Raw genomic sequence first — 22,037 nt, 5'->3', positions numbered from 1 at the left:
GATAGATAGATAGATAGATAGATAGATAGATAGATAGATAGATAGATGGATGGATGGATGGATGACATAGGGTGAATTGAATATGAAGCGATGGTATCTAAAATATTAAATAAAGGGGTGAGAGAGGAATATATTGGGAGAAAGAGAGAGAGATAGAATGGGTTGAATTATCTCTCATAAAAGGGGCAAGAAAAAGGTTGCACAATGGAGGGGAAGAGGGGAGAGGGAATGAGTGGACCTCACTCTCATCAGATTTGACTTAAGGATGAAATAGCTTACACAATCAATTGGGTATTTTACCCTCCAGGAAAGTAAGTGGTGAAAGAGATTAGAGGGAGGGGATGATAGAAGGGACTGCAGATTGGAGGAGAGGGTAGTCAGAAGCAAACACTTTTGAAAAGGGACAGGGTCAAAGGAGAAAATAGAATAAGTGAGGGGAGGGATAGGATAGGGGAAATGCAGTTAGTCTTTCTCATCATGACTACTGTGGAAGTATTTTGTATAACTACACATGTATAACCTATATTGAAATGCTTGACTTCTCAATGAAGTGTGTGGGAAGAGCAGAGGGGAGAGAATTCATAACTCAAAATTTTAAAAACAAATGCAAAAAAAAATGTTTTTACATGCAACTGGGAAATGAGATATACAGGCAATGAGGGAGAAAAATCTGTCTTGCCCTATAAGCAATTAAGGGAGAAGGAGATAAGAGGGAAGGAATGATGAAAGGGAGGGGAGACTGGGGGAAGGGGTAATCAGAATGCACACCATCTGCGGTAGAGGAGAGGGGAGAGATGGGGGGAAAATTTGGAACTCAAAATCTTGTGGACATATACTGCGGCCAGCACAATTCATCAATTGTGCTAGCAATTGGTGAGAATAACAAGACAGGGATGTAATCAATAATCTGTTTATTACAAGACCATTTCACACAGAGCCAAAGATACAAGGAGTTCACAGAGTTTATATGCCTCCCAACAAAAGGTCTATGTGACCCAAAAGAATGTAGACAATGTACAAGGACCCTCCCTTGATCTTGTTTACTATTTACCCTTGCTTAAGGTTAGTTATTTTTTAGGGTAATATCATAGGACCATATCTGGAGGCATAAACCAAAAAAGATTACATGCCCTCTTGCTTATCTGCCCTGTAACCTTGTAGATAATTGTATAGGGCAGGGGAACATTCCTTTAGCAGGGCTGGGGGACCCCAAAAGTTCTCTACATCCAAACAAGTTTATATGTCCTCCTGCTTGTCTGCCCTGTAACCTTTTAGATAATAGTATAGGAGAGGGGAACATTTCATTAGCAGAGCCAGGGAACTCCTGAAATTTATCTAAAGAATTAAATGTTGAAAACTAAAAAATAATCATTTTTTTTAAAGAATTCATTTGTGAACCCATCTGGCTCTGGGGATTTTTTTCTTAGGGAGTTCAATAATAGCTTGTTCAATTTCTTTTCCTAAAATGGAATCATTTAGGAATTATATTTACTGTCTGCTCATCTGGGTAATTTATATTACCATGTTAAAGTATTTTAAATATTCATCAACTTCATTGATTGTCTGATTTGTTGGCATATAATTAGACAAAATATTTCCTAACAATTGCTTTTGTTTCCTCTTCATTGGTGGTGTTTTCATTTTTTGTTCTGGATATTTGGTTTTCTTTTTCTTTTTTGTCAAATGAACTGAATTATTCCTTAATATTTTTTTTCATAAAACTAGCTCTTAGATTTCTTTATTAACTCTTTTTTTAGTTTGTTTTTACTTTCAATCTTATTAATCTCACCTAATCCTAGTGCTGGTATCCAATATGTACTGAGGTTGATGAAGTGTTTTTGCATTTCCCTGGGACTACACTGAAGCATATGGTAATGGAGCCACTAGAGATTGGACCCTGTTGGTCCAGGGCTATGGTGAAGCACAAGAGGGTTCTCAGAGCCAGTCTGCCAGTTCCCCTGACTATGCTTAAGGTATGGAAGGGGTCCTGGTGCTAGCCTTTATCTTCTCTACCATGCTAGGTAGGGTTCAGGAACTACCACTGGTTTGCTGAGGAGGTGGGACGAGGCTGCTGTCTTTCTGGGATGCTTCATATGCTGGATTTTGCTCCCCTTTTACTGGAGGCAGACCTTTCCTGCAGTCTTCTAAGTTTCTTAGGCTTAAGGATTGTTTTACCACGAGTTTTTGCTGGTTCTGCTGTTCCAGGATTTGTTTGGGGGCATGATTTTATGATTGTTTGGAAGCAAATATGAATGAGTTATGGCAGTTTACTTCTTACTCTGCCATCTTGGCTCTTGGAAGTCCTTCCTAGGAGGTTTCATTTTGGAATCGATTTCAGAAGGTGATTAGTGGATTCCTTCAGTTTCAATTTTACGCTCTGTAACTAAAATAGACTAGTTTTCCCTGATAATTTTTTGAAATATGGTATCTAGGCTCTTTTTTATCATGGATTTCAAGTGCTGTAATAATTCTTAAATTATCTCCCCTAGATCTATTTTCTAGGTCAATTATTTTTCCAATGAAATATTTCCCATTTTCTTTTCTTTTTTTCATCCTTTTCACTTGTTTTATTTTTCTTGATGTCGCATGGAATGATTAGCTTCCTGTTGCCCAATTCTAATTTTTAGGTAATTATTTTCTTGAGTGAGCTTTTGTAACTCATTTTCCCCCCATTTGACTTCTTTTACTTTATAAGGAGTCCTTTTCCTCAGTGAATTTTTTTCTCTCTTTTACCATAAGTCAATTCTACATGCAAATATATATCAACTCAGGTCTTTCTCACTCCAAGACTGATTCTCAATCTACTACAACATACTATGTCACATTGCTTTTAAACATATTACATAAACTTAAATAATTAATAGACTCATAGTAAGATTCCAGTCTACAATACAATTGCTTTTACAATCAGATCCCTACTAGAACTACTTGATAAGCAGTAAATACTAATTGTATTCCTGTACTTTTCTTTGATAGAGAATATGGTATTATATAAAATTTTAATCCTAAGCAGTATTTTTATCATAATTAATACAATTTTACTTGTGGTCACATAAAATTTTCACAAACATCATAATAAAAGGGTATGGTTAGACATTCTCTGTAAAGAATCTACTGGCTATGACATCAAAAAAAGGGTTAAGGACATATCTGTACAGAAAAATTTATAGCAGCTCTCTCTGTAGTGACTAAGAAATGGAAATCAAAGGGATGCCCATCAACTGGCCAAATAAAATGTGACATATGTTTGTAATTTAATATTATTGTCCTGTAAGAAATGATAAGAATGGACATTTGAGAAAAACCTGGAAAGACTTACATGAATTCATGAAAAATGAAGTGAGCAGAACCAGGAAAACATTGTACACAGTCATAACAATATCATAGAATGAAGAAACTGGAATGATTTAGCTATTCTCAGTAATACAATGATCCAAGAGAATACCAAAGATCTAATGATAAAGCACAACATCTTCCTCCAGAGAAAGAACTGATGTTATTTAAATACAGACTGAAGCATGCTAATTTTTTTTACATTTTCTTTCTTTCTTTTGTATTCTTCTACAAAATGACTAATATGAAAATTTTTTACCTCTTTGCACATGTATAACATTAAAATAGAAGAAATCTAAAATCTACTATCTAAAATTGGCATCTGATATGTATTTCCTGTCACTTACATATATATATTCCAGATTGTACTTTAAGCGACCATACATCATTTTACACAAAAGTAACACTCATAAAATTCATTCTAAAATGAATTAGAAATATGTCATATTTCTAATTCATTGGGGGAATCTTGGTATTTGAATAAACCCTGCAAAGAATCTCTAAAAGCTTCATTTACTATGATGTAGTTTAATGAAGCAAAGTCATTAGGATTCATAGAAGTTTGGAAGCTTTTCCACATATGGAGTCACAGACACAGAAAATGGGATGCCATGTGTATGAAACAACAAGAAGGTTACATAGACTGTCTGACTGAGTGCATGAACGGGAGTAACATGCAAGGTACCTCAAAAAATCTTATTTCAGTTTTAAGCTTGGATAGCTCAAAACTTCCCACACATACTTAGAAGCCTTTCTCTCTTTACATCTATCTCTTGGAATCCTTAGTTGTGACACTTTGAGCAGCAGTCATTTTGTGATCTTCCTGAATTCCTAATGCTTTCCCCCAAATTATCTTGTATTTATTTTGTATATAGTTTATACCTGCTTTTATATGAATTAGCTGTTTCCTCCATTGGAGTATAAACACCGTGATGCCAGAGACTGTTTCATTATATTCTTAAGCACTTAACTGAGTGCTTGCCATATAGTAGGCATTTAATAAATGCTTATTTGATTTGATTGACTGCCAAGTCTGTGAAGGAGAATCATGTGAAATAAACCAAGAGAGCTGGCTAGAATTATATTTCAATATTATTGAATATTAAACTGAGATGTTAATGTTTTACCTAAAGATATTAAGGAGCCATTGAATGCTATTGCACGTAGGAGTAACATCAATCAATCTATTAACAAATGTTTAAGAGCCTACTATGTGCTGAGCACTATGTTATGAAATAAGGATACACTCAAGCTTGCGGAAGATCACAGTGGTTAATAGTGTGAATTTATGAAGGGAGGAATTGACTTGCAAGAACTCAAGTAGGAGTAAATGAAATCTGAACTAGGATGTTGGCCACTTGAGCCGAGACAGGGGGCAGATGTGTGATTTTGGTGATGGTAGATTTGACAGCACTTTAATAATATCTGTTCATATCCCCTTACCACTGCCACTTAGATCCCTATAACTTCTCAATGCCCTTCTTAAATTGCAATGCACCAAAAAAGATATGTAAGAGAAGGCTTTAAAAGATAGACAGGTCATATTCCTTGGTAGAGGTACTATGACTTACATAATTATTACTTAATATGATATTAGGATTCTTTGCTTCAATGTCACACAGTTGACATATGTTGAACTTGGAGCTCACTAAAACTCTCAATTATTTTTCACATGAACCAAACTATAATGGTTCGACTCAGGCTGGACCTGAAGTGGCAAAGTGATGCAGTGGATAGAGTACCAAACCTAGAGTGAGGAAGATTCCTCTTTCAGAGTTCAAATCTGGCCCCTGCCACTTACTAGCTATGTGAACCTAGGTAAGTCAATTAATCCTATTTGCCTCAGTTTCCCCATTTTTAAAATAATATTTTAAAAATTTTATTTTAGACTCAAATGCCAGAACACTATTACAGAATAGAAAAAAGAAACAAAAACATATCACAAATTTAAATATTGTAACCTAAATACAAAGTCAGGAAGAAAAAAGGCATGTCATATACACAGCAAAACCTAAGAGAGGATTCCAAATATGTAACAACTAATTTTCATTTCAAAAAAGCCTGTATGGTAATAATACTTGTTGTGTTTAGAATTTCCCATCTTTTCTTTGCTTCCTTTGTAAATTTTCTTTTATACTCAGCTGTGCACTTTTTTACTTTGTTCTTTTACCCTCTACCCCACCTCTATCCCTACAAAAGGCTACAGTAAAATGTAAATATGTTTCTCTATAGCTATAGTTATATACATACACATATCCATATATGTAGATATATATTTTCCCAAACATATTATATTCCTGATTTTTGTTTCTATGTTTGTGCATATCTCTTGTTTCTTATCCCTTCTGCTTTCTCTACTTTACTTCTGCCCACTACCTTACCTTGCCCTCCTATTACTTGCTTACCCCTCTCCAAAGATTCCTCCCCTATCCTGCCATTCCCATAAATCTAAACACCCTTTTATACCCCCTCTTTTCTATTCCCTTCCCCTCCCCTTTAAAGATCCCTCCCCTGAGAACTTGGAATTTTTTTTACCTATTCCACCATCTTCCCAGAATTCTTTCTCCATTTTAAAAATAATTTGAGGGGGCAGAGTCAAGATGTCAGAGTAGAAACAGGACTTCTGTGTGGCTCCAGCATCCACCTCCTCCAATTCATGTAAAAAAATGTCTCTAAACAAATTTTGGAGCCACAGAACTCAAAAAATGACAGACAGAGGCTAATCTCTTGCTGAAGACAGACCAGCAGGCTGGCAAGAAGTGGCCAGCAAAGTGCATTGGGAGCTGAGCCCAGCCCCATGCAAGCCAGAGGTTTTAACCTCAGGGTGGCCACAACCAGCCCCGACTAGAGGGACTTCAGAACACCAGCAGGTTTGGTAGTTTCCAGATTTATCAACCCATAGATGTTAAGAACAATGCGAGAGGTCAGTGCAGTGTGAACTTTGGGATAGGGGAGTTTGATAGTGCAGTCTGGCCTTTACCATCAGGAGGGGGAAGAAGCTAAGGGACCCCGGCCGTGCAGCTGCTACCACATAGCTGCTTCAAAGCTCCTGCCCTGCAGATTGTAGGGGGAACAAGTGACCAGTCTGAGGTGTAATTGCTCATGATTTAACCTGCTGAGATCTGGATCACTGTCTGAGGTCCTAGGGTATGTGACCAGTATGCCAGAGCTTGTGGAGGCTTCAGAGAGGGCACCCAGATAATAGTCCCGGCAGCTGAGAAAACCTCAGCAATTGGGACAAAGCTCTGCTTTCTGGTAGCAGAGTTCTACTGTGGCAAAAAGCTCAAAAGTCAAGTAATTGAATGGCAACATGAACAAGCAAAAGAAAAAAGCAAGCAGAGCAAACCAACATTAGACTCATTTGAGGGGAAAAAAGGATTAAAGCATGGAACAGGAGGAAGACAGCAGTCAGAACTCCTGCACCGAAAGATTCCAAGAAAAATATGAGCTGGTTACAGGCCATAGAGAACCTTAAGAAGGATTTTGAAAATCAAATAAGAGAAGTGGAGGAAAAATGGGAAGAGAAATGAGAATGATTAAAAAAAATTATGAAATGAGAGTCAACAACCTGAATGAAGAAAATAACACCTTACCAAATAGACTAACTCAAATGGCAAAGGAGGCTCAAAAAGGCAATGAGGATAAGAATGCCTTAGAAAGCAAATTTTCCAGATGGAAAAAGAATGTCAAAAGCTCACTGAAGAGAATCATTCTTTCATAATTAGATTGGAACAAATACTTCCATTTAGTGACTTGAGGAGAAATCAAGATACTATTAAAAAGATCCAAACAAATGAAAATATAGAAGGTGATGTGAAATATCTCATTGTAAAAACCTCTGACCTGGAAAATAGATTGAGGAGAGATCACTGAAAAATTATTGGACTACCTGAAAGCTATGATGAAAAAAAAAGAACCTAGAAATCACACTTCAAGAAATTCTCCAGGAAAATTGCCCAGATGTTTTACAAACAGAGGGCAAAATAAAGGTTGAAAGAATCCACCAATCACCTCCCAAAAAATATCCCAAATAGAAAACTCCTAGGAATATTATAGCCAGGTTCCAGAATTTCCAGATTAAGGAGACAATATTACAAGCAGCCAGGAAGAAACAATTTGAATATTGTGGAAACACAATCAGGATAACCCAGGATCTGGCAGCTTCTACACTGAGAGAATGAAGGCCTTGGAAAATGATGTTCTGGAGCTCAAAGGAGTTGGGATTAAAACCAAGAATCGCCTACCCAGCAAAAATGAGCATCATGTTTCAGGGGAAAATATGGCTTTCAATGGAATAGAGGACTTTCAAGCATTCTTGATGAAAAAACCAGAGTTGAATAGTAAATTTGACATTCAGATACAAGAAGCAAGGGAAGCATGAGAAGGTAAACAGGGGAAAGAAATCATCAGAAACTTATCAAAGTTGAATTATTTGCATTCCTACATGGGAAAACGATAATTGTAACTCACGAAACTTTTCTCAGTAGGAGGATAGTTGAAAGGAACAGAAATGTGTATGTGTGTGTATGTATGTATATGTGTATACATACATATATGTCTATATAGAAAGGTATCTGGGTGTATGAATACATATGTGAGTATGTGTATATATGTTCGCTGCTATACATAGACAGAGGGCACAGGACCAAGTGAATAGGAAGTTAAGAGGTGAGAGAGGAATATAATGAGAGGAGATGGGGAGAGACAGAATGGGGTAAACTATCTCATATAGAAGAGGCAAGAGAAAAATGGTTACAATGGAGGGGAAGAATAGGAAGGCAAAAGGAAATGAGTCAACCTTATTCTCATTGAATTGGGCTTAGGGAGGGAATGACATACACACCAAAAAGGGTATCTCACCCTACAGGAGAGTAGGGAGGAAGGGGATGGGAGGGAGGATGATGTAAGGGAGGGCAGGCGGGGGGGGGGGGGAGTTGGAAGCACCCACTTTTGAAAAGGGACAGGATCAAAGTAGAGAATAGAACAAGTGGGCGGTGGGATAAGATTGAGGGAAATACAGTCAGTCTTTCACAATGTATCCACTATGGAAATGTTTTGCATAGCTACACATGTACAACCTATATTGAATTGCTTATCTTCCCGGTAAGAGGGGTGACTAGGGAGGAAGGAATAGAATCTGGAATTCAAAGTTTTAAAATCAAATGTTTATATATATATATATATATATATATATTAGTAGTAGTAGTAGTAGTAGTAGTAGTAGTAGTAGTAGTAGTAGTAATAGTAGTAGTATTTTTCATGTAACTGAGAAATAAGATATACAGGCACTGGGGCATAGAGATGCACCATTCCCTACTGGAAAGTCAGAGGGGGTATGGGGGAAGATATAGGAGAGAGCAGATTGGGGGAGGGGATATTCAGTGGGATCGCTATTTTGGGGTAGTGGGCAGGGGAAAATGGGGAGAAAATTTGTAACTCAAAATTTTGTGAAACTGAATGATGTAACCAAAAAAATTTAAAAAAAGAGAGAAAAAATAATCATCTTGAGAAGGCAATGGCAAACCACTCCAGTTTCTTTGCCAAGATCATCCCAAAAGGGCTTAGACATGATTGAAAAAATAACAACAAAAATTGTCTATTTTTGCCCTCTTCTATAATTTAATTTGTTTGTTTGTTTACATTTGAAACCAGGTCCTTTTTCTTAGAATTGTATCTGGGGTTAGGAAATACTGAGTTAAAATCATTGTTTTTTTCTTTGTTTAAGTAGCCTCTAGTTTAGGGAGGCAGCAGATACAAAGATAAATACAAGAGAAGCACATATAGATTTTTAAAAAAGCATCCACTTCCATTAGCTGAATATTTTTTATAAAATCTCACTGTTAAGTAATTTCAATGTAATTTTAATTTGTGAAATCGTAATATTATGTTCAACTGTAATGCCACCTCCTCAAAGGAAGTTTTTTCATTTTTTTGAAAAAAATGTTTTTTGTTTTTTCATTTAGCACAATATGCATCACATACTAACAACATAATAAATGTTTTCTTAGAAATTTGAATAAAACACCATATGCAAAAATACATGTGTGGGCATAGGATTATCAACTAAAAGGGACATTGCAGATATCTAGTCCTATCACTTTTTAAATTTTATAAAAGTTAGACCCAGAGAATTTGCAAAAATTTACATACTAAGTCATAAAGGTCAGACTGGAGCCTATATTCTCTTAATTGCAAATTCAAAGTTCTTTCATAATACTATGTACTGTATCACATATCTGGTACAAACATAGCAACACCACCTACTGTTAGTATTTGGCATAGATCTACTAGGACTTAGCTCTAACTCCAGAATTCTGATTGAGTTTTTACACCACAGATAGCATATATAGACTATAAGAAGCTTTGTTTAAGTTTAGATCGAGCTTTTCATGGTCTTTACAACATTTCATCCCTCTACATTCAATAAATTTTATCTATCATCTGCTGGGTATAGAGAACTTTGTTATATTCTGTAAGTGATATGCAATTTAGATAAGGGCCAGTCCATGCCCTTAAGATGCTAATAGTCTAAAGCAAAAATAAAACACTAACAAAAACAGATCAGAATAATATGAAATTTTATATGATACACGAATTAAAGAGTTTGAAACAAAAAAATATTTTTTGAGGTCCAAGGGGGAAGATCATTAGTATCCAGAAGAATCCTAAAAAGGTTTCATGGAGAAATGATATTTGAATTGGTCCTTAAAGAGTAGATTGGATTTCAGTAGATTAGTTGTGAGTGTCATTGTGATTGATTGAAGGAGTGACAGCTCGAGTTTGAGTTTTAATGTCTGTAATATTTAGTAAAAAATGGGATCACAAATACATTCACATGTACATATGTATTTACATATATGCAAAAAATAACATCTATGTAGTATGTTTGCAAAATATCTCACCTATATTATTTTATCCAAAATATTTATTTTATGTGCATCTCAACTAGAGACGAAGTATCTATAGTTAGTTACTATAGAAATAATTTTTATTTTACAGATAAGGAAGCAGGCTCAAATAAATTAAAAAATCTTACTCAGTCACATAATTCTTGTGGCAGACCTATAGTATATTCAATACTTTAGGGAATTCTCTATCAGAAGATGTATGGAAAGGTGTGGGCCAGCACTGGAAAGGGAAAAGAAAAAAACCTTGAAAGATTTGTGATCTGCCAGGGCAGAAGAAATACCCAGATTGATGAGATACAGATCCTTTTATGTGTTAAAGTAAAGGGATAGCTTGAGGCATTTTTTATTTGATTTCTAGTCAGAGAACCTTATTTATGTCCCAATTCTGCCACTTACTACCAGTGTAACCCTGGGAAAGTTATCTAACCTCTCTACAACTAACTTCTTCATCTTTCAAATGAAGGGTTGAGGCTGTACAGGTTCCAAGGTCCCTTCCAGGACCAAGCCTGTGGTTCCATAAGACCTTTTGTGGGGGAAGTGAAGCATAAGGAAAGCTTGTTCTTTTAAAGTGACAAAGTATATAAATGTAAATGCAGAGGTTTTTATTTCCTTTTATTTTGTTTTGAACTTTGAGTTTATAGTTGTATTAGGATCTAAGATCTGGTGAACTCCATTAGTTCCACAGAGGCATCCCAATGCCTTAGATTTTGTGGAAGGTTTAAATCACAAAATTATAGAATATAAGAATTAGACAAAGCCCCAGTGGTCACTAGGTTCATTCCATACCTTCTTGAAAAAGAATGATTTCTGCACCTAATAATTGCACATCAGTACTTTGTTTGCAGAAGAACCCACATCCTCCTTAGGCTGCCAGGTCTACTGCCATAGTTGCCAGGAGGTTTTGAAGTTAAGTCTAAAATTTCCCCTTTGCAATTTCTAACAGTTGGTCTTAGTTCTGAACCATTAGAACAAACAGAGTAAACTGAATCCCTCTTCATTACTGTCCTTGTAGGCTTGCAAGCTAAATTCCGAAGGGAGCATTTAATTCATTAAGTATAGCTTTGCCTCAGGAATAGGCTTTAAAATAAGAGATTTTTGGCATTATACCACTCTTACTCAGGTATGGAATGTGTTTTTGTTATTTGCAGAGGTATTGCTTGCCCCTGATCATATTCAAAGTCTGTTATATAAAAGGGAGGAGAAGGAAAAAAAAAACCATGAAAAGATGAAGGCTCTGAATTGAAAATGTCCCACTAACCTCCTTCTGAGATTCAGCTCTGAGAAGCCAGTGCCTCTGCTCATCCTCATTGTTATTCAGGTTTAAGCCCAGGGGGAAAGAGTCTGTAAGGTAATAGAGAAGTTTCCTCCTTCTCCTCCACCCCCAAACAATTAAGTACTCTGAAGCTCTACACTTGTGTTATTAGCAGAACATTCCTGTTCAAAAACCTTAAATTGCTCCCTAGTAATTGACTTTTCATGATTTGTCAGAAATGATTGGAATTTTAAGAGTAATTTACCAGAATCTGACTATTGTAATGCTAAATAAGGAGAAACTAGCAAGATGTTTCTGGCTTAAAGCTTCCAGATAAGAATCCTGTTATAGTTCAGATTTCTGGCATACGTTTCTTTGGAGGTATCACTTCTAGAAGCAATGAACCCCAGGCAGTCATAAGGACTAATGGGCTCAGGAGATCATAAATGCCCAGGCTTTTAAGTTATATAAAATCTAGAGGGACTGCAGAGGATTTTATTTATTTATTTTATGTTTTTATAGATTTCATGGTTTTCCAGAGATTTACATGAGAATAACTGATATATATGAAATGTTTGCTATGTGAACTATGTATGTATGCTATGTAGAAATTCTATATGAAAATATAAATTATACATAAATATGCATATACATATACACACAATATTTGAGCTCCAGATGACCTCTGAGGTCTCTGTTACAGATGTAAATGGATGAAATGAATGTTTTAAGTGCTCTGAGACACATGCTCTGAGACAATTACTGGCACAGCCAAGGCAAATTCCCAGAACACAGCTAGTATTTAGGTTACCCACTGAGAGGTTAAGAAGAATCTTTTCTAATACAATAACTCACAAGTCCTTGCTAGTATATCTTCTTCTGTTTCTTATCTGAAAGTGGATTTATTTAATCAGCTAATTGAAAGAAACTTTCAGAAGTGTGTATTTATTCTAGGAGGACAGTAAGAATGGGAAACTGTAAAGCCAAGCATGAGCAGCTTTCCGGAGTTCTACTGCTGTGAACAGCTTTAAGGTTCTGATTACATGGTATTGTGAACTCTCTATTTATTCAGCAGTAAATTTAAGCAAAACATTCACAGAAACCAAAGTACAGCATATTACAAGTTATCACTAAAGTGGCCATGTAGTTTTCACCAAAGTGGCCTCACAGCTTTAAACAAAAGATAATCATTCAGTAACTCCTTAACTCAATCATCCTTAAGGAGCAAGACTCCTTAAGGGGCACAAAGTACAAAGGTCAAAGTTCTCCACCCCTAGGTGGCCACAGTAAATCATTATCTTCTCAATCAGCATTAAGTACACAAGGAGAGGTCTTTTCATCTTGACTGGGGGCTGGCTTCCAAATCCCATGGTTCCTCTTCCATGGGTCCAGCCCTTGCCTGAATCTACCCAACTGTCACCTGAATTCAAAGGCAGGCAGCTCTCAGCTTCTCATCCAGTTCCTTGTCCCATTCCATATTGAAGATCACAGTGTCCAGTCCCTCTCAATTCCTTTACAGTTTCTGTTTCTGGGAAGACAAAGCTTAACAGAGCCACAATGACATTCATAAACATTGCTAGCCCAATCATCAATTCAGTATCTTCCTGTGAAATCAACACAGACCCACAAGCAAGGTCCAAGAGGTCAACACAAATCATCAGTTAAGTCCCAGGGTCTCCAAAACCCTCCTCCAGGACGTCTTAAAACAGACAACCAGAAAATCCTCTTTAAGGGCTTCCAGTAAGTTCCCAGGACTTCTGTACAAAGCATCGCAAAAATCAATACAAACAGTACACACAACCATAGAGTGCTGGGATGCCATAAGTTTTTTCCTTCTCAACTCCGCCACCACAAAGGTTCTCTCCTCAGTTCTGCTCTTGCCCAGCTTGGGCTTCTCCTTCGATATGGTCATTGGCTCCTCCCCTTCCTGTTGTGTCACCAACAGGGGTTCCCAAGTTCTGTTTCATAACAAAGACTTGATACAATCATGGGAAAGGCTTAAAAGAAACTTCAACTGAAACAAGATGCTAAATAATTATGTAGCTGAAACAAGGCATTAAGTACTTCTTTGCTTACCACAGTGACATAAAACATCCCTCTGAAAGTCCCTCCCTCTAATACACAACACAATCCACAGGAAAATGGGCTCAAACTCAGAGACAACATGTAGCAAAGGAACAACACAGCTCCTTGTTGCTAGAAATCTTATTCTCCCACTTGGGGGGCACTCAAGAGTTTGACCTTAGACATGATGTAGCATCTTGGCTAGACTCATTGTAGAGCTGAGAATGTGACTGGTGTGTCCTTAGTTCCTGATATATATATCAGGGTGTCCCTAAAGTCTAGACACATAGGAAATCTCATGAACAATGCATATTTTCAAGAAATGAATGAAATTTCCAAATTTTTTTGGATTAACATAAATGAAATTTCATAGGACAACATAGGAGACACATAGGAAATCTCATTAATTAATTAATTTAAATTAATCTCATTAATATGGAAAATAGTCCCCAATAGCTAATGAAGGCTTTTATTCCATATGAAATTATTATGGCTAAAATTTATGCTAATTAAATAAAATGTTGTTGAAAATTTCATTCATTCCATTTCTTGACAATATGCATAGTTAATGAGATGTCCCATGTATCCAGACTTTAGGGACACCCTGTAGGATCTAGATCAGGTCACTACTGTCATGTGGAACAATGCTAGGTATTTACACAAGATGTTAAGTCCAAAATCCTTCAGATCTTTTGAAGTACCCACGGTTCTTCTCTGAGAAAAGCTATGGCTCGAGATTTTCTCCTCCTTCTCCACATCCCAAACAATTTCCTCTAAGGAAATTTAAGTGGAATTACTCTTTCTTTGTTTACCATTATCTGGCATATGAATCGCTTTTTTGTATTTCTGAACTAGCTTAGCTCTTTCATTTGTGTACACCCCACAGGGTCTCATCAAGTTTTTCTGACCAACCCAAACATTCTTTCTGTGCAACATGACTTCCAATTCATCCAGTTACTTGTAAGAGCATTGAACTTTATCAAGACCCTTTCTCTCTTAGTTGGGATGCTCATAATTGATTTGAATTAATCTAAATATGTCCGTACTTGATTTGGGCAACCAGGATACAACACTTTATCACAAAAAAATGAGCTGGGGTCATTTGACCAATTTACTCAATCATCTCATTTTTTTTTACAAGGTTTATATAAGCCATCTCATTTGATCCTGATGACCCTGAGAGGTAGGCGCTATAAGTATTATTAATCTCATTAAATAGATTTGGAAGTTTAGGTAGGTTTAGTATTTTGTTTCTGGTCCAGTGCTGGCACAGTGCCTGGCACATAATAAGCTCTTACTAAATACTTATTATCTGACTGACTGGCCACACAACTAGTTAGTAACAAAGTCATGATTCAAATCCAGATCTTCCCCCTTTTACACTCTGAGTACAGAATTCTTTTGCTTATGCAATTTTACTTTTCCATGCATTATCCATTTGCTTCTTAAAAATTGCCTATACAGTAGATAGTTCCAGAATTATGATCCCTGTTTTACATAAATCTAAGTATTCTTGCCAAGGTTTACGACAAATTATAAATTCCTTGATGGTACCATGTCCTATTTCATTTTGGCATCCTCAATACCTAGTACTATGCACTACTCATTGTTTTATAGGATTTTTTTGGACCAGATTTGCTTTCATTAGTATAGTATATTCCCACTGATGAAACCATATTTATACATATCACATATGTATAAATATATACATATATCTGATAATTATAGTATTAGAGAGTTGCCTAGGTTACTAAGAAATTAAGTGACTTGTCCAGGGTCACATGGCAGCATCTGTTAGAGACAAGACTTGAATCCAGGTTTTATGGGTTATCTAGGGGCAGTTTTTTATAGGCTGCTCTACATGTATAAAGTATAATGGTGAGAGCGATGATGATGATGATGATGATGATGATGATGATAGATACCATTTACATAGGATCTACTATGTGGTGCACTATGCCAAGTGATTTACAAATATTATTTAATTTGATCCTCACAACAACCCTGGGAAGTAGGTACTATATCCCCATTTTATAGATGAGGAAACAGTGTTATGGGAATGGGAATCTGAACATCTTCCCTGCCCCTTGGCCCTTTGATAGGTTTCAGTGACTCTAAGAAACTTCCTTGATTTGAAAATATACTCTGCCCCCTAATAGGCTGAATGTGGTCACCTGGAGCCTGTGGTGGGAGGCTTGTTTTTCAGGAATGCCCACACCTTGGTGCTTTGTGATTGGGCAGTGGGTCAAGAGGGTTGTGACATTCTCTGAGCCAGGAGAAGGCTATATAAACCCTGATGTGAGGTTTTGTTTTGGGGCTCACTTTGAGAAGTGTTCTGTGATTTGACAAGACTCTGGGCAGCCATTGAGCCCCCTGGCTTTGAAAACCCAGATATTGGTGCTTCCCTCTCTGGTAACTGACTAGGTATTGATGTAATGGTCAGACAGCTGGAAGCCTGTCTGCTGATGTGATTCTCTATCTGTTTGTAACTTGTTTGTATTCTCTGAAGTTTAGGGTGCTTACTTTTTTCCCTGAATTAGGTAAGTGATATATGTTTTAGTTAAAGTAAGATTGTTAACCCATTTTGAGTTGCTTTCCTTTAGAAAACCTTATTGTGCTAGCAGCCATCCTGGGCATGCTAGGGTGCTTGCTGTTACATTTAGACAAACAGAAGTTAAATGACTTGTCCAGAGTAACACCAGATTTGATCCCAGGTGTTCCTGACTCCAGGCCCAGCATTCTATTTGCCGCCACCTAGCTGCCCCCAAACCTATGTTGCATATCAAAAATCATTGATAAATGGTTAATTTAATTCAATACCCCCCTTTTTCTGGTAAGCAATCTGATCTGATTAAACAAGTCATAAAACTTAGAAATAGAAGAGAATGCACACATAAACTAATGAATTATCTACTTTTTTAAGGATTCGGGAAATGGAGCCAAGAAAAATAAAGTGACTTGCCCATAGAAACAGAGCTAGTAATTAACAAAATGTAGATTCAAACCAAAGTCCTCAGACTCTAAATTCACACTTTTAAGTAATCTGTGTTTTCTTCTGTCCTCATACTTCTATTAATGACTCTCCAAGTTTTCATTTGAATCTGAAAAATTAGTCATTTGTTCAAACAAGTTTTAGATACAGACAACCTAATTTCATAAGTCCATAGTGAGAAAAACTTTGTTTTTTTTCTGAAATCCCTCTTGCAGGGTTTGAGACCAATTCATACTTTTCTTGAAGGCTTTAGCTGAAGCAGCTTTGACTTTTCTGTCTGCTGAGTGTGTGTTTGATCTTCCTTGTCACCATAGCAACTTTTTTTTTAGTCAGAGGGTTTATTTTTCCATTGTTTGCTCATTTTACCAACCTATTGCCTGACTTTAACTGTTTAGTAATTTTGGACTCTGCTTCCAGGGTGGAGGGCACACTGTCCCAAACTTCAGGAATTTTGTGCAGCTGTTTTCAGAGTCACTTTTTCTAGGGATCTGTAAGTTTCCATTCTTCCAAGGCGATATCATCTAAGGAGAGTTATTTTCTCCTCCAGTGTGACTGAAAGCCCTGCTGCTCTAGTGATTCTCATCATGCTGGGACTTCACCCAGGATTGTGACCCGGATCTGGGTATGAGTAAAGCAACAGAGTCCTAATTCAGTGCTAGCAAAAGATGCCTGTAATCTCCTTCTGACCAAGAATTCAAACTCTTTACCATCTATGGGCTGAGAGCTCCAGAAGTAGCTGATATAGTCACTCCCAAGGCCTGCTCTTTGTTTGCTGTGGCTGGGGCTGTGCTGGCATGACCTGCCCTAGACTGAGTTCCACTTTCACCCAAATAAGACCAACCTTTCCTGCTGAGTTTCTAAGTTGCCTTTGCTGTCTGTGGGCTGAAAGGTCTGGAAAAGACCTCTGCTACCTGTGATTCAGTTACTCCAAGGCCTGCTTAGGGTTCACTGGGGCCCAGCCTGTACTAGTTCAACCTGTACAGACCTGAGCTTTTCTCTCACCCTGGTGCAATGCCAGCCTTACAAATTGTCTTGGGCTGGAAATGTGTCTCACTCCATCTTTTTGTAAGTTCTATTGCTCTAGAATTTGTTTAGCGTCATTTTTAAAGGTATTCGGAGGGTTTTGGCGAGTCCTTGCCTTTATTTCACCATCTTGGTTCTGCTTCTATAGCCTTCCTTCTTACCACAGTGCTTGACACATAACAAGTAATAAAGAAATCCTTTCTTTTTTCATTCATTTATATATTGATTCATTTATTCAAAGGTTTTTTTAATCCATTGTGAAATTCAAATGGGGAAAAAAAAACCAGAATGCCATTTCATTCCTCAGAATCTAATTTGTTTTACATTCCCAAAAGGAATCGGAGTTACGTAAGACACTAACCTATAGCAAACTGAATAAATGAATCTTCAATCTTCAAAAGATAATGAATGTCAAAACTGGAAGTTACTTTAGAGATCATCCAATCTGCTCATAATAGATAGTAGGTTATTTATTAATTGCCTAATATATGAGATGTTAAAATGCTACTAACAACAATTGTAACACAAGTAAGATAAGGTTTCTGGCCTTGACTTTGGTGGAAGAGGTAAGGCATATTTCGAAACAAAAAAATCAATTCTGGTTTTAGAAGGTTAGCTGAAGTAGATTTTGTATGTAAATCCAGTGTCCTACAGAGCCTTAGACTGTAGCCAAAAAATCTGCAAATATTTTTTGAAAGTGGCAAGACCTTACCACCACAAACTCTCATAGTGTCTTCCAAGGTTTGTATGGGGACATATATACAGGGATGGCAACTAGACATGGAGTCAGAGGAGCTACTTACCAAATGTATGACCTTGAGCAAATTATTTGACTTTTCTGAGGCTTCATTTCTCAATCTGTAAAATAAAGAAGCTGAACAAAGTACTTTTAGAGGTTCCTTTTCTCTCTAACATTTTTAATTTCAGAGAATGGCATTTTTGTTAAGATTTCCAATCAATAATATTTAAGGGTTTGAAAATAAGAATGCCAACAATACTATGCAAACTCTTCACTCTGGCATGTTTCTTATCTACTCTTCATCTCGATATATTTTCTCCTCCTTGTTCTTAGTCATCTATGTATAAAAATATCTAAATTAGTTGGCAACTTCTGCAAGATCAAGGCTTGTGCAAGCTGTGACTGTCTTCTAATGCTAAGAAGATGTTCATAATGACAAGATACCAGGTCCAGCCTGGAAAGTGTCTTGGGGTTTTCTCAAATTCTTATCTATTTCTATGGAATTTTATAATGTGTGCTGTTGATGGCAGTTCCACGATACTTTGAATAATTATAACTGTGTAGATGAATTTCTGGAAGTGGGAAAGAGTAGGTTATGATGAAATTATGTTTCTTTGAAAAAAGGGACATAAGCAGCTTTCTCTTCATTTCCTCCACCTTTCCCTTCAGTTTGGTTCATTTCACACTTTCACATTTATTGTGTTATCTGCTGCAAATTAATGGAAACCCAAAGGAAAATTTGCATGTGTTGGCAGCAAGTGCTATTTATTTTCTCATCTTCAGTATGCAATGCCTGTAATAGCCTCTCATCTGTTGTGAAAGAGAATCTTGATACAGTAGACAAAGTATGAAATTGGGAATTAAGATTCCTCAGTTCCATTATTGGTACTAACTCTTAATTCATCCAGTTTAATTTACCAAACAAATATTAGGAGACTACTATGTAGTACCAGGTGCTATGTTAGGTGGGGTACAAAAAAATAAATATGAGAGAGACCTTGTCTTCAAGGAGCTTATGATATAATATCCATTCATATTTGTTAAACACTATTCATGTGACTGTGTGAAGAGAATCACACTAAATCCTGGGGAGATGTGAATGATAGGAAAGACACAACTCCTGACTTCATAGAACTTTCATTCTAGCAAGGAGATAAGACATAGCTTAATATTGATTATTGTATGTTCAAGGCATTAAAGTAGGACCAAAAAAGCATTGTGAACTAATAATTGAATCTTAGACATGAGTCTAATATGCTGAGAAAACATCCAGTAAAACATGTTCAACAGGTAGATAGAGATGGAAGAATAGAGGTCAGGAAAAGGATTAGGCCTGTATATTTATATTTATACATACATAGGCAGCTAGATGGTATAGGGGATAGAGTCAATAATACCTGAGTTCAAATACAACCTCATATACTTAATAGCTAAAGGACCATGGGCAAATCACTTAACCCTGTTTGCCCCAGTCTTCTCATCTGTAAAGTGAGCTAGAGACGGAAATGGCAAAGTACTTTACTATTTGCCAAGAAAATCCTGAATGGGGTCATGAAAAGTTGGACATGATTGAAACAACTCAACAATGACACATATGTAGGCATACATATATACATACATATATGCACACATGTAGGTGTATATCTTTATAGATATAAATGTAGATTTAGATATATAATATTTTCCCCCAAATCTACTTGGGATTAATATACATCAAGTTAATGATTGAAGTCATGAGAGTGGTGGGAGGGGAAGACAAGGAATGATACTCCAGCAAAGCAGGAAAAAGAGAGAAGAACAGAGAGACCAAAATACTGAGGAAGTGGAGGCAATAAATATAAACTACTTGTTCAGGAACTCTAGCCTGTCTCCTGAGGTGTAGTCACCAATCACTGATTGTGTTTTGGACGTTCATTGAATGTCCTGTAGTCACCTCAAAATCAACATGTTAACATAGACCTCATTATTTCTCCCCCAAACCTTCCAGTTTTCCCAATAACTCTTGAGAGTAGCACAGCTCACCCACTCATCTTGTCTCATCCTCAACTCCTCACTCTCATTCATACCACATATTACATTTGTTTTCAAGTCTTGTCATTTCTGTCTTTATAACCTTTCTCATATATGTCCCTTTTCTCCTCTCACCCTGTCGTAACACTATTTCATGATCTCTGTGTCTTTTGCCTTTACTGTTGCCATGGTAGTATTGATTCAAATACCATTGCCAGCATCAAGGTGAGAAATAGAAAAGAATCCAGTTGTGGTGTCAGGCTGGAGAGTTGCATTATGATGAGTCAGGTCTGGATAGAAATGGTAGTATTCATTTGATTATTATTCCCATAGCTAGAGGTGGAAAGGTATGTTGGGACAGGGGGAGAGTGGACAAAGAAATGGTACCCAAGTGGCATGGCATGTAATTGATTAGAGAGAAGTAGTGTGGCGTGTCTGGAGTACTTTTGACAGTTAGGAGGCAGGGTTCCAGGATGGGAATTAGAGAGTAAGGATAATAGGATGCTAAATGAGGTCAAACCAAGGCCAGAGGAGGCTTGTACAAGGGCAGTACTGTAGAAGGGTGTATGTAGCCTATCCACAAACCTCTCTTCTCTTCACTTTAATCTTGGCATTCTATATCTGCCTCTTCTGTCACTTCTGCACAGTCTAAGATTTCAAGCCATGTTGGCAGTGATGCCATGCTGCAAATGTCCCAGTAATGGTGATCTCTCCTAAGATGGTCTCACCTAGATACTCAGGTGGCCCTTCTATATTTGTACCCTTGCTTCCTTTATAAGTGAAAGAATTATAAAAGATACTCCATTTACTGTAAATTCCTGAGAAATAAAATATAAAAAAGTAGAAAATGGTGCTTAAAATTTGTATTAGAAGATCTTTAAAAAAAATAACATTTCTGACAGTTCTCTTCTATGACTCCATCTCTATTTCCTTCCTTATTTGCTTCTTGTATGATTGTTGGAAGCCTGCTATATGAGAACTGAAGAATTTATTTTCCCTCTTTCTTCCTTCCCAAAACTTAGGCAAACCAATATTACAAGACTATCTCCTTTGCATGATTTTTGCATGATTGCAGAGGGCAGAAAATTGTAAGACTCTGCTGCCTTCTCAAGGAATATGCCTTTATCTTTGGAAATTTCATTATCTTCTTCCAATTAATTCATTTGGAAATTCCAAAAGGCATATTTTATTTAATATTTCTTTTCACAAAATAATGAGTAGATTTTAACATCACTTTCCCATGCTCTGAATGGTTTATAATCTTTGCATGTTTGTCTGTTTATGGGACTTTTCATAACTTCAAAGAGATGAATTTAGTTCCATAGTTGGGAATGAAGATAATGTAGTACAAGCTAGCCCATTCATCTTTGCTGAGCAAGTGCTGATAGGATTTAGAAGGGTCAATTTGTAATATTCCATTTTTTTCTTTTAACAAGGCATGAACTCCTTAATTAAAAAAAAAAGCTTGCTTAAGTAGGAGTTTGAGATGAAGATAGTTTATTTCTTGAAAATTCCATATATTGAAAAGGTTTATATTTATCCTGTAATTAAACTTACCTTCTCTATGAAGTTCTTGGCTAAATCTAAGATTTAGCTGCCTTTTCACCATGCATACACTTCACTTCACTTTCAGTTTTTTAAGAGTCCACTTTCAGTTTTGTATGAACATGTTGAATTCCAAGTAGATTTCTTACTGCATCTAAGGTAAGGTCAATA

General features: G+C 36.7%; 1 protein-coding gene across 1 annotated transcript in view; it reads left to right on the top strand.

Moving 5' to 3' along the window:
• Nucleotides 1-22,037, top strand: part of LINGO2 (leucine rich repeat and Ig domain containing 2) — a 1,702,561-nt gene that overhangs the window by 1,127,195 nt on the left and 553,329 nt on the right. The gene's annotated exons all lie outside the window — the stretch shown is intronic.

Source organism: Petaurus breviceps, unplaced genomic scaffold, assembly GCF_028583685.1.
Source record: "Petaurus breviceps papuanus isolate PSGF00001 unplaced genomic scaffold, PetGlider_PUasm1.0 125, whole genome shotgun sequence".
Taxonomy (NCBI): domain Eukaryota; kingdom Metazoa; phylum Chordata; class Mammalia; order Diprotodontia; family Petauridae; genus Petaurus; species Petaurus breviceps.
This window is presented reverse-complemented; position numbering and strand designations above follow the sequence as displayed.